General features: G+C 51.2%; 1 protein-coding gene across 4 annotated transcripts in view; it reads left to right on the top strand.

The window, feature by feature from the left end:
• Positions 2159-7364, top strand: part of HRH2 (histamine receptor H2) — a 48795-nt gene continuing 43589 nt past the window's right edge. For 2 of the 4 annotated variants that reach the window (XR_001303215.2, XM_003354192.4), the window contains exon 1: positions 2159-2619. The gene's annotated coding sequence lies outside the window, so the exon portion shown is untranslated. The remainder of the gene's footprint in view (positions 2620-7364) is intronic. The other 2 variants (XM_005654980.3, XM_013987557.2) reach the window with 1 other exon arrangement.

The raw sequence follows: 7364 nt of genomic DNA, 5'->3' as shown, positions 1-7364 counted from the left end.
CTGGGGGCCTTCTCTTCCCCAGGAAACACATCCCAGCTCTTCCAGCCACCCAGTGTGAAAACCTACTACAGCCCGCCTGCTCACAGGATCAAGTCCAACGTCCTGCCTGTGTCCTTATAAGCCCTCCACGGTCTGATTCCTGCCAGCCTGGGAGTCCGCATTCCCTGAATGCCCCAGGCTGTTTGATGGCCTGTGTCTGTCTCCACTCTGCTTCCTCTGCCTCAATGGCCCTTCAGCTGCTCTTCACCTTGTCAAATGTTTGCCTTTGAAGATCTGCCTCCAAAACCATTCCTCTCTGAAGACCATTTTCATTACCCTTGGCAGGGTTGACCAACTTTTCCTTTTTCTAAACCCTGTCATGGTAGCATCTATGAATTCACTCACTTGGCCAGCACTTTTTTGAGCCTTTATTACTGCTCCAAGCTCTGGGAAACACAGGGAATAAGACAAACAAGTTTCCTCCTCCTTCACTCATTCCATTCTGATGAGCAAAAGCAGGTAATAAGCATGTAAACAAATGTATAGGAGTTCCCGTCGTGGTGCAGCAGAAACAAATCTGACTAGGAACCCTGAGGTTCCAGGTTTGATCCCTGGCCTCCCTCAGTGGGTTAAGGTTCCAGTGTTGCTGTGAGCTGAGGGGTTGGTTGCAGATGCGGCTCAGATCTGGCATTGCTGTGGCTCTGTCATAGGCTGGAGGCAACAGCTCTGATTCAACCCCTAACCTAGGAACCTCCATATCTCACACACGGCCCTTAAAAAAAAAAAAAAAAAAAAAAAGTATAAACAAAATAACTGGATAATGATAGGTGTCTTCACTATAGTAAAACAAAAGGTAGGGGTGAGAGGAAAAACACTGTGGCGAGGGGGTGACTGCTTTAGGTGGAATGATCAGGCCTCGTGGCCTCTCTGACATCTGAGCAGACAAGGGAAGATGAAGGGGAAGAGTATTCTGGGCAAAGGGAAGAGCCAGTGTAAACGGCCTGTGGTGTGGTCCAGCTTGGTCTGTTCCCAGCATAAGGAGGAAACTGCTGAGGCTGAGGCACACGGAGGAAGGTGGAGAGTGGTGAGACATGAGATCAGAGGGGTGGGCTGTGGCCAGATCATGTTGATGATGATAAGGCTCTTGGATTTTATTCTAACTACAACAGGAAGTGATGGAAGGGTTTTCAGCAGGGGAGTAGAGAGGTGTGATCTGATTCACACTTTTTAGAGTTGACCCATGTTGTTTTGTGAATGGCTGGTGAACAAGACTGGAGTCCCCAGGACAAGTCTGGAGGCTCTTGTTGTCCTCCCAAGATGCTGGTGACCTTGTTGCATGGCCTCCCCCCAAAAGCTGTGACCTTGGAGCTCTAGAGAACTGTGACTTTAGTCTCTGCATCTCAGTACATATGGAGCACAGGGTGAACCCAGAGTGACAGATTGCCTTAGGGTGATGTGTCAGTCATCAATAGCACGTGCCTAAAACAGACCCAGCGGAACCAGCTCTCTTTCCCTCTCTCTTGCCAAGTTTCTGTAGGAACCCTCAGAACCCCGTCCCCCATGTATCAGGTTCCCCAGGTACCCAGGGACAGCCCATCTGACCACCTGCCTCTCTTACCCAGGGTTAGCCACCCAGACTCAGCACAATGCCCTGGCCATCCCGCCCTCCCAGGGTGCCCCCTGCAGCTGAGGTTGGCAGGGCTATTAGCACAGCAGCCTTGACATCTGACATTTAAGAGAGAGTGTCTCCCATCTGAGCCTCCATTTTCTCATCTGGAAGTGGGCTTTCCTTACCCTCCAAAGCCCCCTTTCCCCAGACTCTCTTACCTGCCTCTTTTCTCTCAGTTCATTCCTTCCTTCCACTAGAACAAATCCACCCTGGGCTTTTCTTTTTTTGTCCTTTTTAGGGTCGCACCCAGGGCATATGGAGGTTCCCAGGCTAGGGGTCAAATCGGAGCTGTAGCTGCTGGCCTACACCATGGCCGCCGCAATGCGGGATCCTTAACCCACTGTGCAAGGTCAGGGATCGAACCGGCGCCCTCATGGATACTAGTTGGGTTTGTTAGCGCTGCGCCACCATGGGAACTCCTGCCGCTGGGCTTTTCTGGAAGTCCCCTTGCACTCAGCTAGTAGCTAACAGCTGGACGCTGGGTCCCAAGCCAGGCAATGGTGTTGGGGGGCGGGAGAGGAGGGTGTGGGCGACAGGCAGGGAGAGGGAAAAAGTGAGAGAAAGAGGGGGCAGTTGTGACAGAAAGAAAGACGCAGGGGGACATGTCAGAGCCAGAGAGAGGAGGAAAGAAGGTCCGGCAGAAAGAAAAAGAGAAAGTGTGGGAGAGTGTGGGAGAGAGTGTGGAGAGGGAGAAAAGCCAAGGCCAAGAATGTGAGTGTGTGCGCGTCGCGCGCGGAGTGGGGGAAAGAGAGGAGGGAGCGAGGGAGCGAAAGAGCCTTGGAGAGGGAAGGAAGAGAAGCAGCGGCCGGGAGCCAGGAGGAGCGAGTTGGGGGCGGAGACGAGGAAGTGGGCGCGAGGCGCAGGGCGCGGGCGGAGCGCGCCGCCCGCTCCATCCCTGCCCAGAGCGGAGCCGGCGCGCGCGCAGGACCTCAGCGAACCGAGCGGAGCCACCTCAGCGGCAGCAGCTCCAGGTAACGCAGCCGCCACCTCCCTGCGGCGTCTCGGCTCCGGGTGGGGTCCCCGGACTAGAGCTGGCCAGGCCGCCCCTGGCGGCTGCGCTCTGTTTCCCACGGCCGTCGTGCCCCTGACCCTGGGTTCAAGCCCTCGCCCCGCCGCGCGAGGGCGGTGCTTGACCTTGGGCAAGTCTCTCCCACCAAGTTAACCTCTGTGACCCGCGGGGGCGACGCCCTGGGGGGCCCTTGCGAGCAAGGGATGCAGCGCTCATCTGTCCGCTGCGGTGCCCCTGGCGTGAGAGCGGGTGTGTGTCCCCTCCGCCCCCTTGGGGGTGGATTTGGAAAATCCACTTTCGCTGAGAAACAGCCACTGTTTTGTCCCCGAGTCTGGGCGCTGGCGTTTTCTCAGGGAGGAACCGCTTTCTGCATAAGGAAAGGCTGTAGAGCTGGAGTCGGGGAGGGGGCCTCTAGCTCTTCAGGGAGGCTTGGTCCTCCCGGGCTGCCGCCCCATGCCTGGGAGCGAGGATCTGGCAGCGCACCGCCGGGCGGGAGCATCTGGAGGGCTAGCTTCCAGGATGAGCCGGGCATGTGGCCTCGGCTTGGAAACCCAGTTCAGCCGCTTAAGTAGAGCCATTGACCTTGAGCATGGGAGCCTCAGTTTCCTCTCCTATAAAAAAGGGGCGTGCTTAGGCTGCCTTCGAGGTGGTTGTGAGGATTAGGAGGTCGGGCAGGAAAGTATTTGTGGTCGTGGTAGTCCCCAGGGGCAGCTGTCATACCCTAACTCCCTGGCAGAGTCCTGGCGCTGGTTGCCTCCTGGGAACTCATTGGTATGTGCCAGGTCCTCTCTGGTCCCCTTTGCCAGAGATGGTCAGTGGCCCAGCTAGGCATGAAGCAGGGCCCAGGAGCCCCATTCCCCGGCCCAGAATCCTGAGGGTTCTTTCAGACATGAAATCTGTGAAATGACAGCTTATATCCAGTGAAGACTCTTGGCTGAATCTCTGTGAGCCTCAGTTTCCTCATTTATTATAGAAATTTATGAATTCTTCCCTATTCGTGAGATTCCTGTTACTGGAGGTGATAAAAGGCAATTTATAGACTACCTCAACTGCTATCTCTGACCCTGAGATGTGAAGAGAATTGAATAGAATGAGGACATTTCTCTTGCACCTGCCGTGTGCAGGCCAGGGACTTGATGCCTTATGTATATGGTATTGGCTGTAGTCATCACCATAATGGCGGGAAGCCAATGCCACCAAATCCCAATGTACAAATAAGAAAACCAAGGGGTCCGTGATTTCCGCAGAGACACACTGGTGGGAAGTGCCTGCACTGGGATTGGCCCCAGTTCTCCTTGACCCCAGAGTGCTTCTGACAGTACCAACCCACCGCCCAACGATGACTGTGAATGGTATCTAGCACAGGGACTGGCACCTGGTTAGTTGGTTTCTTGTTGGCTGGTTTCTTGTTAAACATATAACAGGAAGAGCCGCTGCATAATCACTGGAGAAAGTGAGTCCGAAGGCTCCAGTGGGGTGGCAGGAGTGCTGTGGCCAAGTGATTTCTCTCGGGGTCCAGAAGGACAGAATGTCACTATGCAACAGCATATAAGAAGCAGACATCAGGCTGACTCAGTCCAGCCCCCCAACTTCTGTTCCTTCCTCTACCACCTTGGTCCAGTTCACCTCACCACCGTTAACCTGGGCCTAGGCTGCTTCTCTGGGCTTCAAGGGCAATTTTTCTTCTGCGTCCTCCCCTGATGACCTGCAGAACTGACCCTCTCAGCTGATGTATCTAAGGAGAAAACAAGGCCAGCTGTGGTCCATCTCCACTAATGCCCCAGAGAGGGGGAAGCAGGGTTTAGGTCCCAATCCCAAGGATTTAGCTCTGCTTGGGGGCGGGGGGGAATGTCTATTGATGGGAAAACCGGTGTCCCAGCTCTGTGAAAATGAGCATCCCGGCAGGCTGGAGAAGTTCCTTTGCCAAAAATATTTTAAAAGAAGAGGAGGACATCCAAACAAAATGATGAGAATACGAACCCAGGCTCTTTCAAATGGAAAGATATTCTGTCCAATCTCTTGGGACAGACTGTGATGGAAGATAATACGAGAAAAAGAATATATATGTGTATATATAGATGAACGACTGGGTCACTTTGCTGTACAGCAGAGATTGACACAACACTGTAAATCAACTATAATTTTAAAAATTGATATGCTTTTCAGCAAAAAAAGAAAAAAGAAATAATAAGACTATGAACCAAGGCTCTTACAAATGGAAAGATATTCATCAATAATCAGAGAGCGCCTAAATTGCTGACAATAGGGGATCAATTAAGTAAATTGTGGGACAGCCACATGGCTACTGAAAATGTTTAATGGATGGAGACATGCTTCTGCATGTTCAGATCTATGGCATGGTCATAAATTGGTGGCAAGTGCTTAGAAAAAAGACTGGAAGGAAATAAGTCCAAGAATGTTAAGTGGGAGATTTATTCCCTCTGTATCATTTCTGAACTTTCTAGATTTTTATGCAAAGAGCATATACTATCATTAGTGGACATAGAACTGTCTGTCTACTAATGATAATAGACCCCACCCACTTCCACCTCCTCTTGGCCAGCGCCCAGGACAGGGCTGGCATATGGATGCTTGTCAGTAATAGGGACACCTCTATGTTGAGGCCTGGCAGTCACCTGAGAAGGAAGAAGGAATATTAAATGGTTAATATCACTAATATCGGACATTTGTTATGCCCTCACACTTGTGATAGTCCTATAGGGCAGGTACTATCCATACCCCATCTGACAGAGAAGAGACTGAGTGTCAGATACTTTCAGCCACTTGTTCAGCATCACACAGGAGTTAAGCCCAGGCCATCTAAATTCAGAGCCCACGCTCCTAGCCAGAGTCAGGAAAGATCAGCAGGTTCCACTGGCTGACATTTTAACCTCTATCACCGAAACCCCCGGGGAAAGCCACGCATCTCTGGCTTTACACGTAAAGAAATGGCTCAGCCATGATCTCCCAAGTGCCAGGCTTTGTGCTGGCTGCCGGGGACCCAAAGGTACCTAAGGTGCCCTTTCTACCCAGGTGTAGGGAGGGTATTGTGTAAACAGTGTCCTCAGGGCTTTGATTGGGGGGCGGGGGGGAGTTGTTTAGGAAACTCTGGGACCTCAGAGGACCCAGGGTGAAGGTTCCCCAGAAGAGATGCTATCTGAAATGGTTCTGGAAGGGTAAGCAGGGATCTACCAGGTGAGCAAGAGAGGTTAGAACAGTGCTTGGAAACTGGGCACAGTTTGGTGGTCCAGGGGACATGTGTCGATGTCTGGAGATATCTTTGATGGTCACGACTGGGGTGAGGGGTATGCTGACATCTAGTGGGTAGAGGGCAGGGATGCTGGGAGACATCCTGCAATGCACAGGACAGCCCCCACGAGGAAGAATTAACCTGTCCAAAACAGCAGTGGTGCTGCGTTGAGGAACCCTGGGCCAGAGGAGAAGGACATTCCTGAGCAGGGATGAGCCCGTGCAAAGCCGCCACACATGCTTACTCAGTGCATCCTTTGAGCCTGTGATTGCACTGCTGGCCATCTGGCCTCTTGGCTGCCATTCTGCCCCCACCACCAACCAGAATAGTCTCTCTCTCTCTCTCTTTTTTAAACATAAAAGCTTTATAGAGATATGATTCATGCCATAAAATTCACTTGTTTAAAGCTTCCGAGTCAATTGCTTTTGGTATATTCACAGAGTTATGTAATCATCACTGCTATCTAATCCCAGAACATTTTCATCACACTGGCGGTCACTCCCTATCCAAGCCTGCCCCCCTTCCCACCAAATCCCCTACCATTTACTTTCTGTCTCAGTAGATGTGCCTCTTCTGGACATTTCATACAAAGGGAATCCTATAGTGAATGACCTTTTGTGTCTGGCTTCTTTCACTTCACGGTATGTCCTCAAGGTTCATCCATGTCGTAGTGTGTGTGTCAGTACTTCGTTCCTTTTTATGGCCAAAATGATGCTCCATTGTATGGAGAGACCACATTTCGTGTCTCCATTCATCATGTGATGGGTATTTGGGTTTGGCTACTATGAATAATGTTGCATGGAATATCTGTATACAGGACATACATTTTCATTTCTTTGGGATATATACCTAAGAGTAGAATTATTAGGTTGTATGATAACTCTGTGTTTATTCCTTTGAGGATTTGAGGGTTTAGTCCCAGTGTGTTTTCCAGAGCAGCCGCACCATGCTACCTTCTCATCAGCAGTGTCTAAGGATTCTGGTTTCTCCACATCCTCACCAATGCTTACAATGTGACTTCAGGATTCTAGCCATCCTAGCAGGTGTGAAGTGAGATCATCGTGGTTTTGATTTGCATTCTGCGGATGGCTAATGAACCTGAACATCTTTTCAGGTGCTTATCAACCATTTGTATATCTCGTTTGCAGCACTGTCTATCCAGATCAGAGGCAGCTTTTAAAGCTTGGTTGTGTCCTTCCCTTACTTAGATTGAAATGCAGACCCCACAGAGGCGTGCAAGCCCTACACGACTGGCCTTTGCCCCTGCCTTCTACTGCATCTCCCCTCACTCTGCGAGCTGGTCCCTGTGCAAGTCCTTTGCAGAGTTGTTTCCTCTGCCCGGATCATCTTTTGCATAGCCTCAGAAAGGGCTTCGCTGTTCTCTTGATCTCCAGGGCCTTCCCTGCCCTCCCTTCCCGAGCACATCTCCAGGTTTCTTCTGATCATTCTTTTTACTA

This window comes from Sus scrofa, chromosome 2 (genome assembly GCF_000003025.6).
Source record: "Sus scrofa isolate TJ Tabasco breed Duroc chromosome 2, Sscrofa11.1, whole genome shotgun sequence".
In the NCBI taxonomy this organism is placed as follows: Eukaryota; Metazoa; Chordata; class Mammalia; order Artiodactyla; family Suidae; genus Sus; species Sus scrofa.
This window is presented reverse-complemented; position numbering and strand designations above follow the sequence as displayed.